Here is an 8,758-nt window from a genome sequence, read left to right on the forward strand (position 1 = left end):
GTCTCCATGCAGCCTTCTCTTCTCCAGGCTGAACAGCCCCAACTTCCTCAGCCTGTCTTCATACGGGAGGTGCTCCAGTCCCCTGATCATCCTCGTGGCCCTCCTCTGGACTTGTTCCAACAGTTCCATGTCCTTTTTATGTTGAGGACACCAGAACTGCACACAATACTCCAGGTGAGGTCTCACAAGAGCAGAGCAGAGGGGCAGGATCACCTCCTTCAACCTGCTGGTCACGCTCCTTTTGATGCAGCCCAGGATACGGTTGGCTTTCTGGGCTGCAAGTGCACACTGCCAGCTCATGTTCATTTTCTCATCAACCAACACCCCCAAATCCTTCTCCACAAGGCTGCTCTGAATCTCTTCTCTGCCCAACCTGTAGCTGTGCCTGGGATTGCTCCAACCCAGGTGTAGGACCTTGCACTTGTCATGGTTAACCTTCATGAGGTTGGCATCAGCCCACCTCACAAGCGTGTCCAGGTCCCTCTGGATGGCATTCCTCCCCTTCAGGGTATCAACTGAACCACACAGCTTGGTGTCATTGGCAGACTTGCTGAGAGTGCACTCAATCCCTCTGTCCATGTCAGCAACAAAGATGTTGAACAAGACCGGTCCCAACACCAATCCCTGAGGGACACCACCCATTACTGGTCTCCAGCCAGATATTGAGCCATTGACCACAACTCTTTGCGTGTGGCCATCCAGCCAGGTCTTTACCCACCGAGTGGTCCACCTATCAAATTGATGTCTCTCCAATTGTTGTGGTTTAAACCCAGCCAGACAGCTCGTTCACTCACTCCTCCCCTTTTCCTCCCACTTTCTTTCCTTTCCCCCCTCCTCCCGGAGGGATGGCGAGGAGGATCAAAAGAATGCAACTCCCAGGGGTTAAGACAAGAACTGTCCAGCAACCAATGTACAACACAAATCACCACCACTACCACCAACAACAATGATAAGAGAAAATAACAAGGGAAGAGAATACGATACCACCTGCCAAAAACGAGTCCAACCCAGAAGCCCCTGTGTCCTTCCGGGTAACTCCCACTTACCCCCTGGGCATGACGTGCTGTGGTATGGGACACCTCTTTGGCTACCTTGGGTCAGGTGAGCCAAAGCCAAAGCAAGTCTGCTTCCTCCCAGCTTCCCCTCCTCCCTGGCAGAGCATGAGCCTCACAAAGCCCTTGGTCAGGGTAAACATTACTGAGCAACAACTGAAAACATCAGTGTTATCAGCTCTGCTCCCAGGCTGAGTCAAAACACAGCGCTGCGCCAGCTACCAAGAAGGAGAAAAATTGACTGCTACTGCTGAACACAGGACACCAATTTAGAGACAAGGATGTTGTGTGGGACAGTGTCGAACGCTTTGCACAAGTCCAGGTAGATGACATCAACTGCTCTACCCCTGTTCTGTAGCCCCATCACAGAAGGCCACCCAAATGGTGAGGCAGGATTTCCCCTTAATGAAGCCATGCTGGCTGTCACCAAGCACCTTGTTGATTTTCATGTGCCTTAGCATGCCTTCCAGGAGAATCTACTCCAAGGTTTTGCCAGGCACAGAGGTGAGACTGACTGGTCTGTAATTCCCTGGGTCATCCATTTTCCCCTTCTCAAAAATGGGGGTTATATTTCACCTTTTCCAGTCATCGGGAACTTCACTTGACTGCCATGATTTTTCAAATACGGTGGACATTTTAGCTTTCCCACTATACCACGAGGGATTAATTAATTCTCCCGAATTAAGAATAAAAATAAAATCACATCCTCCCTAGGATATTAAGAAAAGTTTTTCTGTGGTGTTAATCTCAAGCTTGTATGAAAAGTGTCTCAATTTCTCATTGCGAAGAATGCTCACATACTTTGAATGCAGGAATATTGAAGCCTTTTTATGTTAAAGGCAGCAAACTTCCAGGGCTGTTGAGAATGTGAAACTGCTTAAAGCATCACCATAAGGTTCAGACTTTTCCAGCCATGATAAAGCCAGACAGTGCCAGTGTAAGAGAGGCCTGAACTCTGTTTTTACTATCCCTTTTGATTTCAGCCTTAGAATCTGATCTTAGAATCTGATTATTTTCATCCCCTGGATGCAACTTCAGTGAAGTTTTATCTTTCAGCAGCAGAATTAACCTTTTTAGTAAAATCATTCTCTTTTAATCTCAATGTATCCTATTTTGCATTGCTTTGCCTCATATGAGCACTGCTTTGCTAGCCTCTTTCCAAGGTTCAGGGATAACAAGACACAGGTGGTCACAGCTAATTCCTACTTGAAACACCTTCCTGATCACACCCTTTTGGTTGGAAGGTATAAATTACTGTGGTGCTCAGCTTTGTTGGTAAGAAGGGGTTTTGGATTGTGTGTGTTTTGTACTGGAAGTCTCTGGCGTCTATGGATCCACATGTTGTTACTCTAATGCTCTCTGGTAAGACAAGATTATGAGGGATTCATACTGAAAACTGTATCTTTGTAGCTAGTGTTTTCTGCTGAGTACTCTTTGTAGTCTGTGTTTATGCAGCAGAACCTTGAAAATGAAGCAATTAAAGAAGCTGAAGTATCTTTGAACTGGTCTAAAAATCTCAAGGTTTTTTGGGTAGAATTATTTAGAAAAAGTGATTTTTTTTTTTAATGGTTCTTTCAACTCTGAAGCTAAAGTCACATTTGGCACACATTGAAAATTAGATTTCTTTCAGTATATTGCTGCCTTGCTTTTGCAAGTGGCTCTGGATTAGGATATGAGGGAAGTGGGAGGCTAATTATCTAAAGTGAATGCAACAAATATTGTATAAGCCTCATAAAGGTCCATCTGAATTTGCTTCTGGCTGAGGCAGTGGTAACAGTTCTGACATCTTTAGAGACAATTCTCTTTCTTTTCATGAAGTATGATTCTTCAACACCACATTTTAATAGTGTGAAGACATTAAACTTCCCTCTAATTTTCTAAGGTAATTAAGGAAATAGAAGTTTGCTTCCTGGCAGCCTACCTTCTTTTGCAATCTCTAGTGTGTATATTCAGATGTAACTGAGTTTGTCACTTTACTAAATTAAAAATTCATAAGTAAAAGATTGATACTTGAGCCTAGAAATAATTAAGAACTTATGAACAAAGTTTCTGTTTCATTGAAAATGCTCTTACAAGGTCCTAACTTTGTAGTATTTAATTACAAATGCCCATGGATTTCAAAGGCAAAATTTCAGCAACTAAAAACTGCAGAATTTAGTCAAAGATAAGGGGTGGGTAATCCTTTGGGATCCTAAAGAGAATCATGTGGATGTGCTGGTCTGTTTCCTGAGGTGTTACTGTGTCATTAAGGCCCAGATTTGCACTTTTGCTCCCAGCACTCAGTTGACTCTGCAAAGAGTCTTTCAGATGAGATTTCAGAAGCACTTGAACGGTGCTTTGTGGACTTGTGGCCTTTTGACTACCTTCATTAGTCAAGCATGGAGAACAGCTAATGATGTCTCCCAGGTATTTAATCAGAAGTCCTGCAATGCAGTTAGGTTACTGCTTTAATGGCCTGTCAGTTGATTTGCAGCCAGATATTGGCATATTAACAGTTTTTCTTCTTTGAGTGCTTCACTTATGAAAGGCTCTCTCTTGGGATCCAGTCAGGGTAACATGGTTTGCCACCGTGAATGTGTAGAGTAACTGCTGTCCTTATCCAGCCTTTAAAAACTTAAAGAATCAGGAGTGATAAAAAAGAATGACTAAAGATGCTTGCAAGGCTGTATGGACTGGTTGTTCATGTCTAGTTGTGCATATTACTAAGGCTTCCCTGGTTATTTCCCTGAAGAAAGCCCTCTGTTTTACCACTGCCTGCATTTCTTGGAATCTACCTATATGGTAAAAAATATAAAAGAGCTACCTTGATGAAATGAATGTTTCTTAAAGAGTTGCTTGGCCACAGAAAGTATTAAGAAAATAACTTGGGTAACCCCTGGGCTATCTGATAGCTCAGCTATTTCCAGGCAGAAAGGAGTTTATATTGGTGTGGCATACTTGTGTTGATCTAACTGTATCCTCACTAGAGCAGCTGTGACTACTGCCAGCACTACAGCTGGTTCTGGCCTTCTTCAAGGGCCTCATTCTGACACCATCCTGCTTAAACCTTATTTCTATGGGCAGCTATGCACAAGAATACCCTAATTGCAAAACCTGACGTCGATTTTGCAGGTCTTCAGCTTTTCTAAATACAACATAGAAATTGTCGGTAGGTGTTAAGGCAGCCAAGAAAGAAAAACAGCAATAAAAAGTTTGGGCTTTCTGACTCTTGTGTATTGATGTGAAGTCTAAACCTCATTAAAATGTAGCCATGGAATAAGATTTCTCACATAGGAGAGCCAGAGCCTTAACTTAGAAAAATAGGTTTTGTATGAGTAGATTTTTTTCCTTTTTCCTTTCTGGGCACAAGAGCATTTCCTCAACAGAATGTGGATTATTTCCTTGCTGTTTAGTAGCTTCAGAAACAACAACTGTGTCCGAAGAGAATCGGAAAGCCAGATTCGAGCACCTGTACCTGCCTGACGCCTTGATCAAAATTCAGTGCTTGTACAATTGCAGAGAGATTCTCCTGTGCCAGCTGCTGTATGTGAGTGCCTAATGAAATACAGCGCAGCACAAACCCTGCTGGAGTCGAGTCCTCACCAACATCTTAGGAAGTCAGAAAAAATGTCAAACTTTCCAGCTCGGTTGTTTGGGCAGATTTGGAGTTACCTATAACAATGTTGAATGAGACACCTTGATTCCTGCTTAAAGCAACCTCGGACCTACTGAGTAGGTGACTCTGCCCTGGTGAGATCTGGAATACACCTAGCTGCTGGAGAGAGTCCAGCGCAGGGCAACCAAGATGATTAAGGGAGTGGAGCATCTCCCTTATGAGGAAAGACTGAGGGAGCTGGGTCTTTATAGTTTAGAGAAGAGACTGAGGGGTGACCTTATTAGTGTCTATAAATATATAAAGGGGGAGTGTCACGAGGATGGAGCCAGGCTCTACTCAGTGGCAAACAATGATAGGACAAGGGGTAATGCAAATGGAACACAATGTCTGAACTGGAACAGGCTGGGATCCACAAAGAAAGCAGGTGTTCCTGCTCTGGCAGGGGGATTGAGGCTGAGGATCTCCAGCATACTGTGATGACTTACACCTACTAATGAAAAGGATGCAGGGGAAGGGAGGGTGCATAATGCCAATGTCTGAACTCTGGGATCCACAAAGAAAGCAGTATTGAGGCTGATGACTGTGGTTCAGGATAGACTGCATTGGAGAATTGCCCCTAAGGTGGGAAATTTTATGGCACAAAACCTGACTTCTGAGGGCTAAGCTGAGAGCTTATTTCACTATCTGTATTGGAAACAAGTCTCTGCAGAAATGAAGAAGCCTTTTTCAATGAAAAGGGCACCTTTCTCATAACACTTAAAAGAACACATGGAATTTTTGTTCACCTCAAGAAGATGATACCATTCTTCAATTCTAAATACATTTCAATGTGTGTGTTATATTTTTTCCCCTCAGACCACACTGATGTTGTCAAAACTATCTAACTCTCAAAGGCTACAGAGAAAATACTGCAGAACTGAGAATGTGAGTTGGGGATGCTATGTCAGTGGTGTTCTGACAGTGTTTTAACAAGGGGATCTACAAAACAGCTCTTTTCTAGCAGCAGTGAAACCACTAGGGAAACTTGTGGGTATGTGCCAAGAGGAGAGAGAAAGGTTGAGATTCATGGTAAGAAGATTGTGGCATTTGTAATACACTTGCGGTGTGCTTGTGATACACTGCCATTGTTGCTTGGGTGATTAAAGAGATTAAACAGCTTCCAACACAGAGCAATGGAGCGGCTTGTAAAGTCAATAAGGGCAAATTTTTCTTTTGGGGTGTTTTTTTAACCAAAGGGATAAATGGTCTGTGAGCTGGTAGCAGAGATGTAGGGAGGAGTCCCTGCCCCTGCTGTGCAGTGCTTGGACATCTTTAGAGCAAGCCCTCACAGACAAAAAAATAACAAAATCAAAGCTTATGGGAAGACTTTGTATTCATGGGGCACAGCTTAATGTTCAGGCTGTCTCCAGTGAGATGTAACTCAGAGGTCTGAGGCTGCAATATTTCATCCAGGACCTGAACTGCATGGGGCATGTCTGACCTGCTGTAGGAGCAGCCAACCCACCCGGCTGCGCGCTGCCTTGGCCAGGGCAGCCGCACACAGCAACCAGCACGCAGAGTGCTCCAACCAGTTCCCTTCTGACCTCAAAATGTCTGTCCTGCTTTCAGGGCACCACACACCCCCCTCGGGCCCCAGTTTTGGGAAAAGAATACGGTGCTTGTCCATGTACCATCCCAGTTAATGAGGGAAGTCTCTGGCAGAATGAGATGCTGGTTCTGCTGGACTTCTTGACTTGCTCCTTATAAAGCAGTTCTTAGAGGAGCTAAGTTAATATATTTTGCTCAGATATTTGGTGTTAAGCGAATTAATGGGACAAGGGCTCAGAGAGGAATTTTCAGTGAGATTTAGTAAATGATTTGGGGAGTTTCTTTTGCTTTTTTGTGGCAGAAAGAGATGTGGTCCTTTCTTTAGGTGTTTCATCTCAGAAATTCCATGGAATTGGAGGGACTCATACTCAATATAATGTCCTTGGTCTTTCCTGCTGTGCTGCTGAGACACTGTCCTGGGTTCAGCGCTTAAACCATGACATACTGGTTTTGTAGCCTTCATTTTTAAAGGCATTTGGAGCATTTAATGGCTTGGGGGGGGTTGAGGAATGCTTTGGAGTAAACACCACTTGTGTGGTCATGATGACAGGGAATTGGTCTTGGTGATCCAGGTGTCTCTTCCAATTTCTTTTTTTTTTAACAGGCATCTCTTTTTAAAGAAAAGATGTCTTAAAGGGGATAAATATCTTTTATTTACATTTTTTTATTCTCAGGTCAAAAAATACGGACATGTGAACTCTGTGACCATCACTGAAGCACATGGTCTTTCTTTTCAGCGTCAGCTAATTGGCTTTTTTAAACTTGGATCTACCGGTGAAGGGCAGTATATTCACACATGTGGAAAATGAAAGAGGAAGAAAGAAAATTGCCCCAGTGAGTTTCCCCATTTCATACCCCTATTAGTCTTGTAAGAGGTCTCTTGATGTCACAGGAATGAAGCTACTCGGGACATTTTCCACCCACCCAGGAGGCAGGAAGTCCAGTGTGCAAGGATTACATTGCTTTCTTATGTACTGCATTCTTGGATTACTTTATGATTTTGTTCTTGCTAAAGCAAGAAATTTGAATGCTTATAGAGGTAGAGAAACCAGCACAGAATAAACAGTCGCAGACATGAAGAGGCTATGGCATTCACACCACTGCATGTCCCCAGACACTGTCTTTCACCCATGCTTACGAGGAGGCAGCTCGCATCCATGATTATTCTAACATTGGCTTCATCCCTGCAAATTCTATTTGCTGTGACACAGTAAGAGGCTGAAAAGGGCAAGAGGGGCTCCTTCACCATGGACCAGGAGCCACTTCTGTACCAGAATGACTGTGAGCTGGCAGCTGCAGGCTGTTTCCAATCCAGGCTCTGCTGGAGAGCCGCTTTGCCGCCTCTTGCAGCCTTAGGGCAAACTTGTGTGATTGCTTCAGCTCACCTAGCAGAACGCTGCTGCAGTACAGCCTTTCCTGGTTCTTTCCATGTCTGCTGCTGGCTCCCAACCATGTGCACTAAGCTGGTGCTGTGGAGCTCATCAGCCTCTCATGAAACTATGGGTGCTGGCTAATGTGCAAGGAGGTGCAATATTTCCAGCATCCAGGACTTGGAGAAAAGCAAAGTCTCATGTTTTGGCCCTGGGTCCCAGAAGTCCTTTGACTCTGAGCAATTGCCTGGGCCACGGAGGAGCCCCAGGGTGGTAGCACAGCACTGACTTGGGTACATGTGCCTTGGGAATGGGCACAGCTGACCAGGGATGTCTGATTCACCCAAAAACATGAACTGGGTATAGGGAGAAATGACAAAAGGGAAGTAGACTGAAGAATTGACTGTGCATTAGGAATCTTTGTGGAGTTCGTTAATTTTGAGATGAATTGAGAGCATTAGTCTTGCAAGTGAGATCACCCTCAATATGAGTCTAACTGGAATTTATCTATCAGAAAGTGGAATGAAACTATTCAAACTTTCTATGAAGCTACTTGTTAAAGATCACTGGCTTTCAGTTGCAGTAGATTAAGGTTGGCAGTGAATTTCTGATTCATAACTAAAAAGACATCATTGTCATCTTCTATGCTGGAAATTCTTAATACAATTTCTTTCATTTTTAAGTCATTTGCCTAAATAGAGAAGAAGACTGACCTTGCAATTAGAGCACATGGCAGAAACAAATCTCGTGTTTGTATTGCTATAGTCGGGTAACTTGATCAGTATGTTAATTTCTCAGTATTAAATGCCATGGTAATCCACACTGGGACCTTGTGAATTCCATAAGAACAGTAAAGACTATTGGTGTGAAATTATTGCAGGGAAGGTACAAATGCTTAAATAATAAGTCAATGAAAGCAGTTGCAAGCTACTAAATTGAAATGGAAAACTGCATCAAGTAATGTTTTCTGCTGTTCTTGGTGGATTGAACTTTGACAGTCCAGTTGCTGATCCTCCTTAAACATGTTATCCCAGAGGTGCTACCGCTGTCACTGATGGGTTTCAGCCTTGGCCAGTGATGGGTCCATCTTGGAGCCAGGTAGCATTGGCTCCATTTAACATGGAGGAAGCTTCTAGCAGCTTCTCGCAGAAGCC

The 8,758-nt window shown here is 43.7% G+C and overlaps 1 long non-coding RNA gene across 1 annotated transcript; it reads left to right on the forward strand.

The window, feature by feature from the left end:
• The first annotated feature begins 2,090 nt into the window (after nucleotides 1-2,090).
• Nucleotides 2,091-8,426, forward strand: LOC134156897 (uncharacterized). The gene is made up of 3 exons (XR_009962109.1): nucleotides 2,091-2,414; nucleotides 5,503-5,715; nucleotides 6,909-8,426. It is a non-coding gene; the product is annotated as an uncharacterized LOC134156897 (long non-coding RNA).
• Nucleotides 8,427-8,758: the final 332 nt, after the last annotated feature.

The sequence above is a fragment of the Pezoporus occidentalis genome, unplaced genomic scaffold, assembly GCF_034315485.1.
Source record: "Pezoporus occidentalis ecotype Australia unplaced genomic scaffold, CSIRO_AGI_Poc_V1 ctg91, whole genome shotgun sequence".
Lineage (NCBI taxonomy): Eukaryota > Metazoa > Chordata > Aves > Psittaciformes > Psittacidae > Pezoporus > Pezoporus occidentalis.